Below are 20,326 nucleotides of genomic sequence, written 5' to 3'. Positions count from 1 at the left end.
TTGTTACATAACATTACATTGTTTAATATCACGTTAATGTTACAAATGTTTAATGGCACCTTTTTCAAATATAGCACTCAGGCATCTGCTCAGACTTCAGACTGCAGAACTTCTTAGCTCATACTAAAATAATAACACTAACAATTACAGCCTCATTGTTCTTTGACAGAAACCCTTTGAAAATCTTGTCAGCAAGAGTTCTTTTTATCTCAACAAAAACACAGTGTACAGGTCCCCTGCTCTTAACCCTGGATGCTTTAAGAAGAATCTCGTCTTGTCGAATTGCAGCATTATTGACAAGTGAAAGCTTTTTTGTGCTTCATAATGCCATTAAAAGCAGCACAAACAGTATTTGTCCATATAGTTGTCAGGGTCCAAGTATACAAATAAGCCTTAATTGACCTGACCACAGTAAGGACTTTTTCCAACTCATCAGTACCATTATAGCTCTTCAGTATCCAAACAGGCTGTAGTTGAAAGGCCAGTATTATGGCATGCACTGGCCTGCAGAACAAGAGGGGAAAGAAGAGTACTGATGAACCATTGGTAAGAAAAGGGTTGATCCTGGAGTACATTATAGTTCCAATGCTTGAACAGCTGCTGTCTCCTGAGGTTTTGGACTCATTCTGTGGACTAATCTAAGAAAGTAAGAGCTAGAGGTACTTCAGGATTTGTAGGAAGACCCTGAAAGGCAGAGATTGTACTGCACAAAACAAACTCAATTTGCCTGAAAAAAGCTGAGAGCAAGGTTTTTTAGTTTTAGGTGAACAAAAAAGGGGGAATGGAAGAGGCAATAAAAGGAAGAAGTAACAGAAGTACAGCAGCAAAAGGAGAGATCAAGTAAGAAGAGAGAAATGAGAAAGAAATGAAAAGACAGTTTGCAGCCAAAGAATCTTTGGGACAAATGAGGCATGAAAGTGTTTGGGTCATATTGATACTAATGAGTATGTATGTTCCATGCTACATCAGCTATTTCTCACTTGGAGTGCAGGAAATTGGTGCTTGTGGCAGTGAATATGCCTGTATTTTCCTCCTCTGATGGTGAAAAAAAGTGAACTCTACAGTCCATTCAGTCATTTAGTCTATTCTTATATGAATCACTCTAAGACAATTGTTACTAGGGATATCACAAAGGAAAATCAGACCCAGCTGATACTGTGCTGGGACAGAGAATTCAACTACTAGAAAAGGAGATCTTTTATTACCCTATAGACTGTTCCTCTTTTCTCTGTCCTTTGATACTAATGTAATGCCCCAGTATGCTGTTAGCAAGTGCTGCAGGGCTTGAAATTTTCTCCTTAGGAAGTGTGTTTCTATTTTGTAACTCAAGCCTGGATGAGCCCAGACCATGCTTTGAAAGACATTTTAAGACCTCTCTATTTCAATTTTGGATGTCCAAGTTCAAACAGAACTTTGGATTTAGATAGATACGTTCGAACGGAACTCTGGCTTTAGATAGATATGATCTTGCATTTTGTATTGGACAAATTCTAGAAGTCTAAAGAGATATAATGGCAATGATCAGTTGGAAAGGGTTCATACTATATAGGCAAATATTGTTTGTGCTGCTTTTAAAGGCATTATGAAGCACAAAAAAAACTTTCACTTGTCAATTATACTGCAATTGGACAAGACAAGATTCTTCTTAAAGCATCCCAGGGTGAAGAGCAGGGGACCTGTACGCTGTGTTTTTGTTGAGATAAAAAGAACTCTTGCTGACAAGATTTTCAAAGGGTTTCTGTCAAAGAACAATGAGGCTGTAATTGTTAGTGTTATTATTTTAGTATGAGCTAAGAAGTTCTGCAGTCTGAAGTCTGAGCAGATGCCTGAGTGCCCTAAGTAACTTAATACTGATCACTGTTGGAGTTGCTGTTCTTACCAGTTTGGCAATTTAAAGGGAACTAAGGAAAGTATTACATGTGCAAGCTTTGAAACAACAACAAATTTGAACAGGCACACGATTTTAAGCACGTAACTACTCTCCCTGAAGTTAACAGAAACACTTACATGATTAAATCAAGCATGTGGCATATATTCCATCCTTTATTGTTTTGGAATCAGTTTGTAGAACAAATGCTTTGGTCTTTTAATCAAAGTTAAAGTAAATATTCTCAGTGGTAGATTAATTCATATCTAGTCAGGTTAAAAGTACTTCATGAATTCCTGCTCAGAAAAATCGCAGAGCAAATTGCACTGGGTTGAATTTGTCTGTTGAGACTATATAGAAGGCATTCAGAGATCAGGAATAACTTTTCTGGCTCATGACTTCCAACACTGTTTTAATGTGACAGAGATCTTCCCTTCAGCAAGTCCTGAAAACTGTAAAAAACTCTGAATATATGAGACTATTTTCTTTGCAGCTTGTCTAACTTTGCAGAGAAAGTATTAGTGTGCATTAACAGATGAGCACCTTTATGCATGGAGAGTGATTATCTTGATCATCTAAGACTTGATCTCCCACAGTTTGCAATTTTGAAGGTGTAAACTCTTGGCATGTTGATTTAAATGCTAAACTAAGCACCTAGACACATGATTGTATGGAGTCGTGTGCCCTCTACGGCATGCCAGACAGAAAATAAATAATTTTAAAGCCTAACTATAAATTTAAAATTAGACAGGACACTTTTAATTGTTCAAAATTTTGTCTCATAAAGAATGTAAAATCAGACCTACATATATCCAAAGCTCTGTTTTGAAATGGAATATGCTGCACTGAAATAGAGCAACTGAATGGAGCAATAGAGAGGTGTTTAACCCTCTTTTTTTTTAGCATTGTAAGGAGAACAAAACCAGATAGCCTAGTTATCCTTACAGCCACCTCTGGTATTTTAGTTATATGCTAGGGACATTTCATTCAAGTTTCTAATGCAATTCTGGTCTGAAACCTGAGGAGCAAACCAGACACAATTTCTCTCTACTGGATGGTACCCAGTGTATCATTTCAAACACATCAGCATCTGGTTCAATAAATAGCTGACCGTAGTCAATACTTTCAGAAGACTGGACATCCCTTTGATTAAGCAAAACAAAGCTTATACTACCTTCAATGAACCAAATACATCCTATACCCATGTAAATTCCTACTGCAGCTGCTCAGAGAGCCAAATGAAATTTAACAAGCTTACCTCCGACTCATTCACAGAAAGAGTTGAGTAAACAGAGAAATCAGGTATTCTGACATGATTAACAGATCCTGGAATAAAAACATCACTGAAAAAACACAAAGGGGTTTACAAACCCTTTGACAGATGAGATACTGAAAGTACCAAGAGATCTGAAAACTAATTCTGAACCATCTTAAAGCTCCATAGCAGAGACATATACAGAGCAGAAGGAAATAACTGAGCTGTACCTGAACATCACCACAGAGGTGACTCTGCGATCTAATGCCACACAGCTAACTCATCTACCTAGCCAGCTCACAAACCCAGTGATGCCCACAATACAGGATGAGAAACAGCAAAACAGCTACATCTTTTATGCCAACTCTGCAGCACCTAGGATAAGCAAGAGTGGGGGCCTGTCTAGTGATAATGGCTGGCCTTTTCCAGCTGTCTCTACACAGGAGATGAAGTCAGCCCTGAGTAACTTTCCATTCTTAGCCTAGAAAACCTGATCCAAGCCTTCAATCTACAGGCCTAAGAGATAAGGCATGCTGTTTTATCTCAAAGCATTGCAAGATACCTGCTCAAGAAGATCTTCTAAACTAATTCCAGAAAATGAGAACAGTGGAACGATCATTGCATTTTAAGTGAGCAGACTTGTATTCTAGAAGGCAAGCACAGACATGAAAGTTTTTGTGGCAATTCTGCTAACGTAGATTCTTTTCCCTCACTCAAGCAGAAATAACAGCATCCACAGAGTCAGGGACAGATTCTTTCCTAAGCACTAATTGGTGGAACAACAATAGTAAAAGGAAATAATAGTATTCTAGAATAGAAAAGACTGAAGTACAATTTCCTGAAGAACAAACTTCTGTAACACCTGATCTATAAATGCAGTCCTGTGGAACACTTCCCCATCAGACAGAAATTACAGAAATCCTAGCTTCAGGGAGCTGTAGTTTTAATTTCCTTAAGTGAAAGATGCAGTAAGAAAGCTATTATTGTATCATATAAAGTAGTCCTCTCTGCATTTTTGTCCGCCTTTCCCTGAAGGCATTGCTGTTTCATCATCATTAGTGCTTTCATCTCAATTATATGATAAACCATTACATTTTTATTTAGCAAGCAAGTAAATCTGAAAATGATAAATAAAGAACAGCTGCTAAGGAAATTGTCCATAACCCACAGATTGTTCATCCATCCTTTAAAAACAGGCACAATAGTCAAACTGTTCTTGTAATCAAAGAGCTTGCTGAATTCCCAGTTTAAATTATAAATCAGCTTCTCTAACCCTTAATTAGTCACACCACTCATTCTGATTTGTCATTACTTCTATATTCAAAATACTAGTTATTTTATTACTGGTGCTTTACTGTCCTCTGGAGAGACCACTAACCACTAGAGATACGTAGGGAAATGTTTTCCTGTCATATAAGCATTTTACATTTGAAGTCTCTTCCAAATCCAGACAGAGTATAAATATTTTAAGTTTTCAAGAAAAAGTAACCCCCAAACCATCAGTTCGGTTAAGCTGAAACATTTTGTTTGGATACAATTGATGAGAAGTGTTTCAAAGTTGATATTCATGTTTTCAAACTTTTAAAATGTAAATAAAATATTAAAAGTGAAAATAATTTCAAACCAAGAAACAGAATCTAAATGCCAATGTAGAAGGCTTTCATGATTTTGAAACTTAAAAATTGATACTGTGAATTTTGTCAAAACAGGTATTTTTCTGCAAGTTTCAGCTTAGAGAACAGTTTGGTTAAAAAAATTGACAATTCCTAATAATGAGATGTTCTTCTGAAAAAGTCTTGCTAGCTTCAGAGACTGCCCATCTATTCTGCACATAGCTATACTGAAGTCAACACGAATATATCGCTGAGTAAAATTGCGAGATCAAGACTCTGAATTATATGAATTATTTAGTCTTACTGAATACCAGCAATTGCAGGACACCATTTCTAGTTGTTAACTGCATGCACAGAAAATGTCTTTGTCAAGCCCAAGACTAAGAAACCGGGAACCAAGAGTTCATTGAAACAGTTTCAGAAAACAAAACTGTTTCAAAGAACTGACTTAAAAATTATGTAATGTGAATAATCCATGCAATAAACATGTAATCAATATAATATTAATAAATAGAAAAAAGAATGGAATACAAGGGGTTTTTTTTTAGGATTTAAGAAGTTAAGAGAACACTAATAGACAGCCAGCTGATTAGAGATAAACATTTCCTAAGTTTCAGGTGTGAAGGTGTATGCAAGGAAGAGGTATCATTGCATGTGCAGATGGGAAGTTCAGGGTAAATGATTTCAATGCCAAAGGAAGATTACAGAGCAGAGACATTCTTTTGTTGTCAATCACTAATAAAAAGCTGTATTACTGAAAGTATGGTAAGTGGATGTATAGTCATTTGTCATCTATCAGGAAATTTATTTGCCCTGCAACTACTTAATCTGGTCTGATTTAGTCCTCTGTCAATTCTACCTATTGATTGAAAAAGTTCTTTGCTTTTCTAGCCTTTCACCTCTGACCATTTCTTTTGATTCTTTTCCTGGTGTCTCTTTCTGACATAACTTGACAGCCTCATTCCACAAAGTATCACCATACCTATTAAAATATATAAATATATTCTTAAAACATCTGTTAGTAGGTTAAAACACAATGGATGAAAGAAGGAAAAGGGGTCCAATGAAAGATATAATAATTTGAATACATTTCTGTTTTCTCTTTCTTCTGGTTTAGTTCACAATCAGTATTGCTTTTCTCCCTCTCTCTATTAACAGCAGGACAACAGAGGATAAAAGAGATGTTTAAGATGCTTCTGGCAATGGTTTAAAGGGTGAATTCTGTCTTCATATAGGATGGAGGAGGATCATTCTAGTTTGGTTCCAGGAGTAGTGGTAATTAGATTTTGGCACAATGGACTACTCTTACTTGGTGGAATCATTCTGACTTGGCTCTCAAAGAATGCTCTGACCATGCTTTGTCCTGTAAAACTCAGGAGATGAGCCTCACCCCTCTCCTCTGCTTCTGCTAGAAACAACATTCCACTGATGTAGCTGAAATTCAGTTGGCCAGGATCAAAGTAAAAACATTTCTCATGAGTCTGTCCTAAGACACACTCTTCCTTAAGTTCTGTACCACATATACAAGCTCCATAACTGCTACTGATGACAATATTAATGAACAAAAATGACCTGAGTTTACTGTGCATCCCAATCTTACAGTGAATACTTGTCTCTGTTTATTTTATATCCTTCAAAACATCATTTCTAAGCACTTGAACACTTATTGAAAATCCCCCTGACGAATCTTTGTTTAAATAATATCTACTAGGCTGAAATGCACCTGGTCCTTCCAGATAAGCTGTACTCTGAACTCCTTGTTGGAGACTCAGTACTTTGTCGAAGACACACATCATTTTCTTCTTCCTTCCAAAAGCATAATGGATGCACTAAAGCACTGCATGTGAAAAAGCTGCTGCAGATTTCTGCATCATGTGATGTCCAGACTGGTTACTATCTGTGTTGGACTTTGCTTCTTGCATTGTAAATGTCTCCTTTCTGATCCAAGCATCTGAATTAATTAGTCTGTAATCTTATTTTCCTCTCATTTAATAGACTTGATAATACTACACAAAATATTTGTGAGTTAATTAATGAGTGCATGGAATAACATCCTACATGGAGACTGGTGCTCAGAAAATACAATATAATGTGAACAGAAGTCATAAACCAAGAAACAAAGAAAGCTGTATACTAGCAATATCTACATAGATGTGTTGGAAGGCCCAAGTGCTTAGCAGCTATAAAGATTTGACCTTTTTGTATTACATTGCTAACAGCCCATTATAAACTCACTTTCTTGCAGCTCTCTATCAGCTTGAATGGCAGAAATGCAGGAAATCAGCTGTTCTCAGGAATCAAAATCATCTTGAGCCATAGCAACTGGGAAATAATGAAGTAAAAAACATTTGAAAAAACAGCTAGTCAGTTGTGCTTCTAGCACCCCACTATCAATATAGTTTGGTTAGCGATCTTAGTTCGTATACTTTAGTAGCTTCCAAAATAAGTTAACAAAACCTCAGTATATGCACAAAGTCTTACAATTAGTATTCCACTTACTGGTCCCCTTTTCTGTTTGCATTAATTAACTGTTGTGAATAGTAGGATGACATCTTGGGGACTAGATGGTGACTCGTCAAAAAGTGACTTCATGGTGGGGACTGACTTTTTTACCGCTGTTCTAAACAAAGTTCAGCCCTTGATTTATGAGCTGAAGGGTTTACTTTCTAAAAGGAATGGACGAGCAGCAGTAAAACACCCATATTCCCAGAAAAATAACAAATGCTCAGCACTCTCCTAACTGTCAGGCCAGGTTCACTCTTGGCATAGGCTTGCAGCAGTGAACTAGTACACTCGTTATTTGTCTTCCTTTTACCTTCTTATGTGGAAGATGACTACTTTTAAAGTTGTTATAAAAGACTTAAATACAAGCAATGAGATGACACTGCATTGTTTTGTGAGAAAACCCACAAAGTTCTTTAACATTTAAAGGCACATATTTCCATACTGCTGGTATGATCTCATTCACATTCTTTCCAAAAACCTGGAGAATTTCCAGAGATAAGGGCTAATTTTGTAGTGTAGTTAGGCTTTCGAAATTTCTGCACCCAAGAGGTAATGTGGAAAACCTTAAAGGTTAGCAGGATTACCATTTATATTTGGCCTTATATAGGATTCTGGCTATCTTTATACAATCACAATTCTTGCATGTCTTTTTTTTTTTTTTTTTTTTTTTTTTAAACAAGATCTCAGACCTTCTGAGAACAAATTACAGTAATATAAAAACATTACAGATTTCCTATAGGCATTATTCTGAAGCATAAAAGAGATTAGAATTCAGAGTGGGAGCTTCTGATGTAAAAATGTCTAGTATGATAAGAATTCCAAATTTTAGACCTATAGTGAGATAAAAATTCAAATTTCCTTTGGAATAGGCAGATCAGTGCTTGTGTCTTAGACTGAACTTTTTGAATGTGAAATTTAAAATGCAGTTAAATTATAAAACAGCAACCAGCAAAGCAAATAAAAATAAAATTGAAATTCCATCCTCCTTTATTCTTATCTTTCTTTATCTTGGTGCAAATGATGATTTAAAGTCAATGGTAAAAAGAAGCATGCAAAATCACTCAAACTGCATGATTTCATGATTTCATCATGTTCATATATGTACACTCACAGCTAACAGAGCTATTGCACTGGCTCTGAAGCGAAGAGGCTTCATGTCATATATATGTTTACAAAGCTGTATATATACAAGATGGAAGCATTCACCCATAACTAAACCAGCTGATTTGGAAAAACATCTGTGTGCTACTTTGGAGAACTTGTTAATATGAAGTGAATTAGCATGGACTGCTAACAAACATCCATGATCAAAAGTGATATGGTGACACTAGTGGTTTTTGTAACCTTTTTCCACTGACTATATGACTTAATTACCTGTACACAACTGGTCAGAGGCTCTAGCTTTTATGAATCAATACAGAATTCACAGCTCAAGGCACATCTTGCAGTCCTGTCCTCACCTGAGGATCCCTTGTTGTTTACAATTTAGACTATGGAATTATTGTTTAACACCAACCAGGCCTTGGCTGCCTTGCCTTCATAAATTTATACTATTTGGACAGTTATTCTGTGAACAATTAAGACTTGACTCAGTCCAGTAGGATGAATTCTTACTTATGCCAATAGAAAAGCAATTTCTAAGCAGATCTTCTTGTTAACTTTCAAATCCATCCCTAGTTATGACAAACAAAAACCAAAAAAACCCCCAACACCAACAGTTGTCCTTTTTTAAATTTCAGAATACAGTTTTTTCAATTTTTTTGAGAAATGGTATGTGCCTTATTCTACATTTAGTCTGTACTGAATGTAATGAGGCTCAAAACATTAATATTTTTAGGGAGATGAAAAACAGTAAGAATGTTTGTTACTGATGGAGGAACTATAGTAATAATACGGAATTATAAGTGGAACATTTTTAGTCAAGGATGATAATGTATTCTGTTACTGAGACTCATAGAAACCTCACAGCATCATGAAAAAGGGCTTGATACTGATCTTATAGATGAAGCAGCTAACCATGTGGGTGACACCATTTTCCCAAAAGCAAAGAACAGAACTTAATCTTCTGCTTCCAAGCTTGTACAGATGTATCTATTACCTTTAGTTATTCCAGCAAGAGAAAGCAAGCTGTCATGTAAAAGCTGATTGATTTGGTAGCAATTAAAGTGACAAATAGACAGCAACAGACAAATGAAGTAATTACATTCCCTTCCATAAGACAAACAGCAATGCTACTGTAAATTGAGATAATTTAGCTTGATTCTGCTTTGACTATTTCTGTTGAGATGTTCATCATGTCTGTGACAGTGAGCTGCACTGATAAATTCCACTTCAGTAGCAATACAGAAACAATTTCTGTCCAGATCTCTGGTGAAATTCCAGGTATGGAAGAATGATGAATGTCATACACATTAAAGGTGTATTGGCTTAGTCTTGTCTGGAAGAAAAACTACATCTGATATCATATTAGTGAACGCACTAAAACATATCTTACTCCTTGCTAATGGATAACATATCTTCTGTGGTGACTAAGAGTTATAAAGATATGCCCTGCATTCCTTTTCAGGCTTTGGAACTTTCAGTATGGCACTTTCCCAAACTACTCAGCTTCTCACTTCCTGTGAAACAGAAGTGTTTCTTTCTTCCTCAAGTCAAAAACCACTTCCTGTGAAAACACTGGTGGTATGTATTCCTAATATTTTTTAATTCCAGGAAAGCAGACAAGACCTCATGTGGAAGATCCGTACTCCTTTGATATCTCAGGCTGGCCAGGAAAGAATATGGGCAACTAAAGGCAGAGGTGTTTGTTGGAATTCGGAACTTTATCATCAACTTCTTCCAGACATGACCAAAATGGATGCCAAACAGATAGGTGATAAAATTTGATTAAGAAGTGTTCTGTTAAAAACCCAATTTCTTGTCTCTTCTTGAGCCACACATCTGCCACAGTTAAGGTATATGAAGTAGACAATCAGGAATGAAATAGGGGAGCACAAGATGCAAAATAAAAGGGCTGTGTGAAGGAAGACATTGGAGATCCTATTTCTCCACAAGAACTGGAGAGAAGCAGACAGGAGTACTTTACTCAGGAGAAAATAGAGAAATTCCCCCCAAGTTTCAGAGAGGTTCTCTGTCAAATCTTTTCTTCTCAGACTGAAAGAAAGTCACTTCAATCAGTGCTGGAGAAAAGTCGATAAATGGGATACCAGCCTGTTTGTACCCTGTGTGGCTACACTAGACTTACTGAGGGCAAAAAGATTATCTTTCAACCCTAGAGGCAGGACACAGATCCCAGAAGCAAAACATTTAAGGGAAAAAAATAAAAAGATTGATGGTCAAATGTTCAAAACAAGGAAGCCACTTGAAGATGACAAGCAGAGGACACCAGACAGCCAAAGATTTGAGGGAGTCTCTAGATCCCCAGAGGACCTCTGCCAGGTGTGCAAGACAGAAATCAGGACCGGCTTCTCATGCGCACAAGTAAGCGCTTGTCAGTAAGTGGTGTTGTCTGGACTGTGGATGCTCATTTTAATCAGTGCCTTGAAAAATCTGACAAGGAAGTGCCAGCCTGAAAGCCTTGAAAACTGAAGTTTGGTGTATCCTCACAGCAGGATAGTATGAATGGTTCCTTCCAATGATCCTACTGACAGACCTCAGCCAAGAATTGGAGAAAATGAACTAAGGTGAGTTTTAAGCTTTTGGCACATGACATTTTTGATCTCTGTATATAAATAATCCCAAGAGAACCAAAATGGGAAGTGTTTCCCAGACAACTGGGACTAAAGACTACTTGGACTAAAACCAATTAATTTTGGAAGCATCTGATGTGACTGAATATGTCATCTATGAAGCTCTAATGTTTATTTACTGCTTAATCTGTGTCACCAATTTTTTTCTTTAGTGATCTAGCATGGTCAGGCAGCAAATATGAATCAAACTGGAGCAGCTTAAGAAGTTGTTGCAGCTTATTTCTTTTCTTCCCCAGAGAAAAGCACTCCATATGAAGGCATGTGAGCATTCCTCATCCAAACCAACACAAAGCCACCTGACATTTTAAAAAGCCTAATTCAGCTATTTGAATTAAGAGGGCAAATTGTGTACTGAGACAGTGCTAAGGCATGCTTAGGCTGTTCTGTCAGCTGTTTTAAGTGGACAGTAATATCTGGAAGATGGTTAGGATGAACAGATATAATAGATCTTACTGTTTCATCCAATTTCTAAGAGAACATCTGACTACAGACTAAGACTAACACAGATCAAATGAATCATTCATCTGAGATGTAACTGGTGACCATTTCACCAAACCATGACTGGCAAGGTGGAGACCTGTCCAATACCTCACCTGGTGCAGCTTCAAAATGCCTAGTCCATCACTATGAGTAATCAGGTGCTCTGATAATGAGGGACACATAAGATTAAGAGATAACAATCACATGCCTCAGTTGCATTTTAATAACTATTGTGCAAACATAATTGAGTTGAAAGGCCTGTAGTGTTTCAAAGACATACAAAACCATTTAAGCACTAGTTATTATTAGTAGCCTATATTTGTTTAATGTTATGAACAATTTTATCAAATCATAGGCTATGTTAGGTGTTCATAATAAGAATATACTTTTTATCTTTGGATTATCAGCTTATGTTGGACAACTGCTCCTTGTCTCCACTGCTGAAGTGAAAAGGGATTTGAAACGGAATAAGGCTTTCTAACTTCAGCCAAAGGCAGAAGGGCCATGGAAACTGATTCTCTTTACAGCATCCCCCAATCAGGTAGTGTTCCAAAGATGGGAAACAAATTCACCTTCAGCACCAGGAAAGGGGAATGAGAATGAACTTTTACATCTAGAAAATAAAACTGAAGGTCTGTCAGGAAAACAATTGTTAAGAAAGGCATGTCATTGCTTGTGACTAACACAACAATATCAGGAGTGAAAAGTCCAAATTGCCTTCTTCCTGCAAATACACGTAATACATAAACCAAGGAGGAACACGCTATGTGACTTCTTCCCCACCAAATTTAGAGCACTGCCATCAATAACAAGGTTGAACTGACACTTCTATTATGATTCTGATTGCTTATGGAATTTTTCAGTATCTTGACTTTTTTTTTTTTTTTAAATGTGAACACTTTTAAAATGCAATTTTAAATGCAGAGGGAAAATGCATTCCAGATGTCAGCCAAGTGAGACAGAGAAGTCCCCTTTCCAGGGTTAGTAAAAATATTTTTGCATGTTAATAAAATCTTGTTGTAGTAATTAAAAGCAATACTTGGAACTTTTCTATAATTTTCTGCTCAAGGAACTCATGCATTTTTCAAACAGTAAGAATGTGTCCTCAGCTTTTCTACCAGAAGAAAAACTACTGAGACGTGCAATAGGCATCTGTGCTTCTGTGTGAGGGACAGGTATGTAACAAAATATTGTATCTGCAAAATAGATAAATATCCCATCTCCTCATCTCACAGGGCACTGGAAAAATGAATTAGTATCTGTGAAGCAGTTGTAACTATTACCAAAAACACACGGTTGAAATAATTTTGTATTCACAGTAGGTATGGTTAACATGCAGTAGATAAACTTCTGACGATACATTAGAAAAGAGTAAGAAAATAAAATCCATAAAAACTCCATTGCCAAATGAGGTTGTATCTCTTAAAAAATAGTGTGTGATCATATTATTAGCTCTAAGTCTGGCATTTCTAAATTCTGAGTAACCTAATATTCCTTGAATGTAATTTTGTACATGTAATTTCTTATGTTTGAAAACAAATAGAGAAAACAAGAGTGGAATTTCATATTGGCAGCCACATGAGTAGCCTGAAATATTTCAAACTGTCATACAGAACTTTGCCACATGGATTAATGAAATAAATAACAGTCATTTTTTGTCATCATATGCGTGAAAGAGAACTAAATGAAACATACATTTTTCCACAGGATTTAAACAGATTTGCTGACAGAAAAGAAAGGGAGACAAGCAGGAAACTTGAGTTCTCTTCCAAGCTTCATAGGTAAATGACCTCTAGCGAGCACAGACTTCTTCCTGTTACTCCAAAACCAGGTCTTCTTTGCCTTGTCCTTTCAGTTTGCCTCTGGTCATTCTTTCCTACTCCCACTCTTCATCTTAGGCCTGTTCTCCTTAACTACCAAATCCCAGCCCCTGATCCTTATGTTTCTCATGCCAGTTCCAGTTTCCTACCCCACATTGAGTCAGAGCCCAAACCTTTGTCCTTAACATCTTCTTTCATTCAATTCCTGTCTTATGGGGCTAGGCTGTTACTCCTCCACCTCAGCCTTCAGACCTTCCTTCCATTTCTTTGTTTTCGGTTCCCTTCCATCAGGCCTTCCACTGGTGTCCCTGTTCTCTTTTTAAACTTCTGATTCAGTCTGTCTCCTTTCCATGACTTCTAACCACACAACATACTCCTGAACGAAACTTTAAAAACCCCCATTTAGCAGGAGGCAGAAACACGTGATAGAAAACTTCAGCCCCAACAATGAAGTTTGGCAAGATAAGAAGCGATTGTAAATAGGCTCCTGTAAAAGGCCTCTCTCTTGCTGCAGAACTTAACAATAGATGATGTTTCCCCCTACACTCCAAATATAAAGAGTTGTGTGGGAGGGTTAAAGAGGGAAGAGCTATTGCTGCTATTAATATCTGAATGTCTTTGAATTATAAACTAGAATGAAAGTGCTCTATGACGGCCAAGTGAGAGAAAAGGCTGAGCCAAGGTACACAAAAATATGTAAAAAATATTGATATAATTGTATAACAGATCAGCATTTGATTTTTAAAAAATACTCCTAGTCTAAATTATTGGCCTAAGAGGTTGAACCAAATGAAGAAAATTAATAAGCTTCAGTTCAAGTTTAGAGCAAAAATGGTGGGAAGATGTTTTATTGTATTATTTGTTCACTGATATCTAGAAGTCAGTGCTTCATACCTGTTTTGTTAAGGTCTTTTTCTTTAATCTTCAGTTTCAGACAGGCTAAATTCATGATAAGCCTATGAATGTATAATTTTCTATTTTGTGTATTAATGTAGAATAGATGGTGAAAAGATAAACAACTTACGTGTTTTACAAGTGCTATCTCTGATGGATATCTGCTTAAATGGTCTGAAATAATATGCCCATCATTTATAACTTCCCTGCAATTGAGTAATTCAGTTTCAGAATTATCCCCATAATCATCCCCTACATGCACAAATACAGACTGAGTGATGAGTGGGTTGAGAGCAGCCCTGCGGAGAAGAACTCGGAGGTATTGGTGGATGGAAAACTGACTATGAGCCAGCAATGTGCGCTCACAGCCCAGAAAGCCAACTGTGTCCCGGGCTGCATCAAGAGCAGTGTGGGCAGCAGGTTGAGGGAGGGGATTCTCCCCCTCTGCTCTGCTCTTGTGGGACCCCGCTGCAGTGCTGTGTCCAGCTCTGAGGGCACCAACATCAGAAGGACACAAACCTGCTTGAGTGGGTCCAGAGGAGGCCACGAAGATGCTCAGGGGGCTGGAGCACCTCCCCTGTGAGGACAGGCTGAGAGAGTTGGGGGTGTTCAGCCTGGAGAAGAGAAGGCTCCAGGAAGACCTTAGAGCGGCCTCCCAGTACTTAAAGGAGCTACAGGAAAGATGGGGAGGGACTCTTTATCAGGGGGTGTAGGGATAGGACCAGGGGTAACAGTTTTAAACTGAAAGAGGGTAGATTTAGATTAGGTATAAGGAAGAAATTCTTTCTTGTGAGGGTGGTGAGACACTGGCACAGGTTGCCCAGAGAAGCTGTGGCTGCCCCCTCTCTGGAAGGGTTCAAGGCCAGGTTGGACGGGGCTTTGGGCAACCTGGGCTAGTGGAAGTTGTCCCTGCCCATGGCAGGGGGGTTGGGACTAGATGATCTTTAGGTCCTTTCCAACCCAAACCATTCTGTGATTCTGTGATTCTATGCAGAAACTACCTACTTAGTAGAATCCTTTAAAATTTATATCCTCCTATTCAAGTGGAAATTGCATTATAACAAATAATTGCATCTCTAAAATTAGAAATAATTATATTTTACAAGCAGAGTAAATAAAAGCAAAGTTAAATGATTGAGCCAGTGTCACATTGTAAAAGTTTGGTAAGTAAGGAACATGCCATTTCTGTGCCTAAGCTCAGCCGGGTAAAAAGAATTTTCCCCTCTGAAAAGGAAGAAGAAATGAAAACTGCTCCACAACAAGCTGCAGTCAAGACTAGGTTCACTGTTGAAAGCTATATTATGCATCTTATTATTCTGTTTCTAGATAGACAAGTAAGTGTAACAGGGCAAAATTTGCTTAACTGAGCCATTATTCTGAAATATTTACCAACAACAGCATATAAAAAACTGTATATACTGAAGCTATTACACATAAAAACACAAACTGTTTATCAGAGCTCCATCCTCACCTCAAAATTGCCAGTGTCAACACTTAAAATAAATCTTCCTACTTCCCTCTGTTTCACTGATTCTCCCTTTTCCTTTAAATTTTGACTGAAACCTTTTCTTACTTCCTGATGCTCAAATTTGCTTTCTTCTTTGTTATTTAGCACTGTAAAGCAAAGAAGAGACAGTATAAAGGCAAAATCTATAATATATATTAACTGGGGGAGTTCAATTAAAGAATAATGTGTATGAAAGAGTTAAAATAACTAGAAAAGTTGATAGGCTCTAGAGTGACATGAAAAAATCATAACGATACTGTATACATGTGTTCACTTCCACAGAGAGGATCTCAAAACACAAACACTTTTGCAAACAAGTGTTATTATCACAAATTTACAGACAGTTAAACTGAAGCACACACTGGGAAAGCAATTTGCTTACAGCTGTACAGCAGCTGAATTAGGGCAGAACCCAAGATGTATCATATCCTTGTGACAGATTTCAGTCCTTCAGTATCACACAAGAGTCAAATAACACAGTGCCAAAGCAGATACTCCTCTTTATAATGCTCCTAACACTAGCCCCTCTTTTTTAGTCCTCTGAGTGACATTTCACTGTACTGCAAGCATGCACCTGTTAAACTTCTGTTCCCCTTTCTGTTCTGAACCTTATGCTGTCATCTGCCTTCCTGAAGTGCCTACTACTTATGTGTGATAAAATATGTTGTCTACACTAACCCTGATGTCAGTTTGACTATAACTCCTAATCAGGGCTAGTTACACCATCTTGGCATGACAATTTTGTTTAATTGCATAATTTGCCACCAGATTACTTTTGAAGATAATTTATGCAGCTGGTTCACCTATTAATAATTAGATTATGTTCTTACGGAAAAACATTCCATGTAGGTCTGAGGATTGATGTTGATCCAGACAGCTCTAATGGTAGTTCATAATTAATTTTCTGTTTCTTAGAAGCTTGGCTGGTAGAAATGTGTCCCAAAACTGTTAATATGAGTGTTCTCAGCTCTTAAGTAATAGTCAGTATAGAGGTACAATTCACTTTAAGTTGTCTCCAAACTTATTTGTTGAATCAGAAGGTTTAGCTTCTTCCTCAAGTCCCCTTTGCTCTAAGCTGTATTCAGTCAGAGGAACTCTTTTAATTTGCTGGAGAATTAAACCAGCCCAGTTCTGCTGGCCTGTATATTGTGGAGTCAGCATAATTAAATAAGAGACAGAATACTTTTCACGTTAATTGTAGTTTCGATGAAGATTACAATTATTTTTAAATGATTACAACAATTGCTACTGTTCTAATTATTGCATAGTACAGCATATGCATATTTATGTTTATGACTTCATTGTGAAGGCTTGAAAACAGTTATAAGAAATAGAAAGCCAAAGATGCAGTTCCATGACACCAAATATTTTGAAAAGGGGCTTTAAGTACAGCCAGAACAATCTCTTGGAAGCCAATATGAGTACCAGTAAGTTAGTTAAAGATTTGCAGAAGAGTCTGGGTTGCAGGCATCTGAGAAAGTTGGCAGGTTTTACCAGGCTTGGTAGAGCTAGAGCTTCACTGCAGAAGAGACTCCTATTCACAAGGATGATAGTTCAGCACTCAGAGGATAGGAGTATCCTGTTTTGGATACAGTTCTGAAAGCTGCTCCTGAATTACCCATACTTTGTTACTTACACATGTCCTGCAGAGGGCTTTGATCTGTGTTTGTTTCTCTGAAAGCCTTGTTAGGTTGAAACACACTCCTCACTCAGCAGAGAGAACTGTTGCAGGCATTGGTGTAGTAACTTGATATTGGCAATAGTGGAGAGAGAACGAGGACAACCTATTTTATGAGGTCCAACCCATTAGCTCTTACTGGAAGAGCAGGTCTGTGTTTTGCAATTGGAATTGGAAAACAAGTTGATATGGTTTTCTTCTGATATAAAAGACTACGCACATGATCCACTGATCAGTGAAGAGCCTCCCACTCCCTGTTCAAGTCCTGTTCCTGAACGTCTCATCAAAAGAGAATGTTTGTTTATTTCAAGCCTCCAGCAATGACATTGTTAATTCAGTCACTCAGGTAGATAACTCAAAGTTCATTTCTAATGTTTCATATAAATAATTCCAAATGATTGGAACAACAGAGCATGCTAATTATTATCACCCAAGAATCATGGCAAGTACAAACTAATTGCATGTTATAAACAAGTTTACTGATTGATAAAAAAGATTTTACAACTTCATTACATTTCAACCTTCTTTGAAGACAAACTTCATTATGTTTGGAGAAAGAATCCACCACCACTCCAACTCCCACTAAGATCTGCCCTATACTCAGTAAGTATGAATGGAAGATTGTGTAAGACTAAGCATAAAACTGTGACAAATAATTGTATTTTGAAGAATAATTGTATTTGTTCCAAAGCAGTGTAGTAATTTTTCTGAGTAGAAAATTGTTATCTGAATTCTGAATAATAAGAGAAAAATCTCCAAAGGTAAAATAACAATATGAAATACAAAAATAACTGAGATTGTTCTATATTCCTAAACATCTCTTGAACACTTAATTTGGGAATACTCAGTTGCACAGGTGAATTGAACCACTCTTGGATTCAATTCTCTGATAAATCTCTTTTTGCCATGGTGGTTCCATTCTGGTATGAACAGAACCTCAATGGAAACAGACAGAGAAAGGATAAAATGTGGGGGGGGAGGAACCCAACAACCAAAATCAAAACCCAAAAAAAACCCACCCAGAGGGATAAAGAGAGTCAGAAAGAAAAATGAGAATGGGAATTCAGGTTTTGGAAGAAAATAGGTATTAGCAACTGAACGAGATCCATCAAGACATTTCAAAAGGCAAATAGCTATTAGACTAGAATTGGATGTTCCTCCATCCTGGGAAGCTGTGGGACTTACATGAAGTCTCCCTTTTGAACACAGTATTAACAGCCTCACAAAGTCTTGAATCAGTCTCCAAAACCATGACATTTACCACTGTATTTTGTTTGGTTTTGGGTTTGTTTTGTTTGGTTTGGTTTTTTTTCTTCCTTGCATGTTTTCTGCTTAAACCTAACTTAATTAGAGAACAAGGTCTCTATAGCTATGCTGTCTGTGGGTCTGTCAGTCCTTCAGTAATAAATTCTGAATACACTGCTCGGTTTCAACCACGTCACATGTTGATTAGCTGAATGATGCACACCCACTATCTGATGGCTTTTGAGCTGAGATTCATCCATCTTTCCCTCACTAGAGACTCTTTCCTCAATCACAGAAAGCCATGTCTTTGAAAGACTAAGCTACTGTATTAAAATGAAACTCACTCTGAATCAAATGACCAGGAAATTGGTCTCTAAAAAAGACCCCAAATATTCCAAAAGTCATGATTAAATCCTAACATGTAGTGATACTATTGACATAACTGAAGTAAAAAGGCTGCCTTCTGGTCTTTAGTAACCATTTTCCTGTGTATATTCTGAATAAATTAATCCTCAATTTTACCATAAAACAATTGATTTGATTTAATCTGATTTGTTTAATCTGTAATCTGAACAACACAGCTGATGAAATTACAACTCTCATGAAATCTCATCATAATCTGACCTTTTTCTTTGTTAATGTTCAATAGTCATTAATTCCTCCTGGTCTCCCCTTTTCTGGACTCTTTGCTCCAGCCACATCACTGTTATTCATCCTCTCACATCAAGTGTTAAGCCTGTTTTTGAGGTCCCTGAAGTCAAATTCTCAAATTGCTCAAGTTTAAGGCACCCAACAGTTGAATAATTTGAATCTTCCCTGGCTATTCACATATACATCTAAATATTAGGAAGGCAAATCTGTAATTCAGCAGACAGGTTCTGATTGAATTTCTGCATTCATTTCAATTGGTGCTAAATCAGGGCTGATTTCACAAAATAAAATCAACCAAGCAACTGAAGAATATTTATTCTTTTTAGCAAGTACAGTCTATCACCCTAATGTAGGGGGACTGTATATATAGTGCTGGAAGACATCAGCGTCAGGGCTCTAGGTGACCACTAACAGGCCCTGACCAGCATCACCTGGGTCCTCACTACACCCACACCCTCTGCTCATTGGTCCAGGAGCTGCATTTAAGCTCATGCCAGGGCAGCCTGGTATTTCCTAAATGATGGCAGAGGTATATCTATGCTCAGTCCTTGCTCCTGCTGGCCTAGGTTGCTTGCTAGTCCTCCTGGGTGAACTCTAGATGTATACTGTAGGTAACTTGCCTCCCATCTTGTCTCCTGGATGAACTGTGGACTCGACTCAGTATCTTACCTTGCCTGGGACTGCTGATGGAGCCTGTCACTCCCACCAGCCTGGCCATGTTCAGATCCTGCAGGACTGTACCCCTTATAGGTGAGGACACTGCCCTTCCCTAAGCTGCCATTATGCCTGCCTCTTGCTGTTGTCTGACAGTTAGTTAGAATATGTGAAACTCCTACTTGTCTGGAGTTCATCTCAAGGCAAGACCTGAAACTAAAATGTAAAGTGTTTGTCAAATTAATGTGGTCTTATTAATTCAAGTCAAGTTCTCTTGGTATTGTACAACTTACCTTTCTCTCTGAAACCTGAACTTTTCCTTGAGAAGGTCACTTGTGTGGCAAAGCACTTGATCAGATTCTCTTGTAATCTAGAGGAGATTGACTGAGGACCAGCTCCTTGGAGGGA

Source organism: Strix aluco, chromosome 8 (assembly GCF_031877795.1).
Source record: "Strix aluco isolate bStrAlu1 chromosome 8, bStrAlu1.hap1, whole genome shotgun sequence".
In the NCBI taxonomy this organism is placed as follows: domain Eukaryota; kingdom Metazoa; phylum Chordata; class Aves; order Strigiformes; family Strigidae; genus Strix; species Strix aluco.
The sequence above is the reverse complement of the archived record's forward strand: the minus strand, read 5'-3'. Positions refer to the sequence as shown.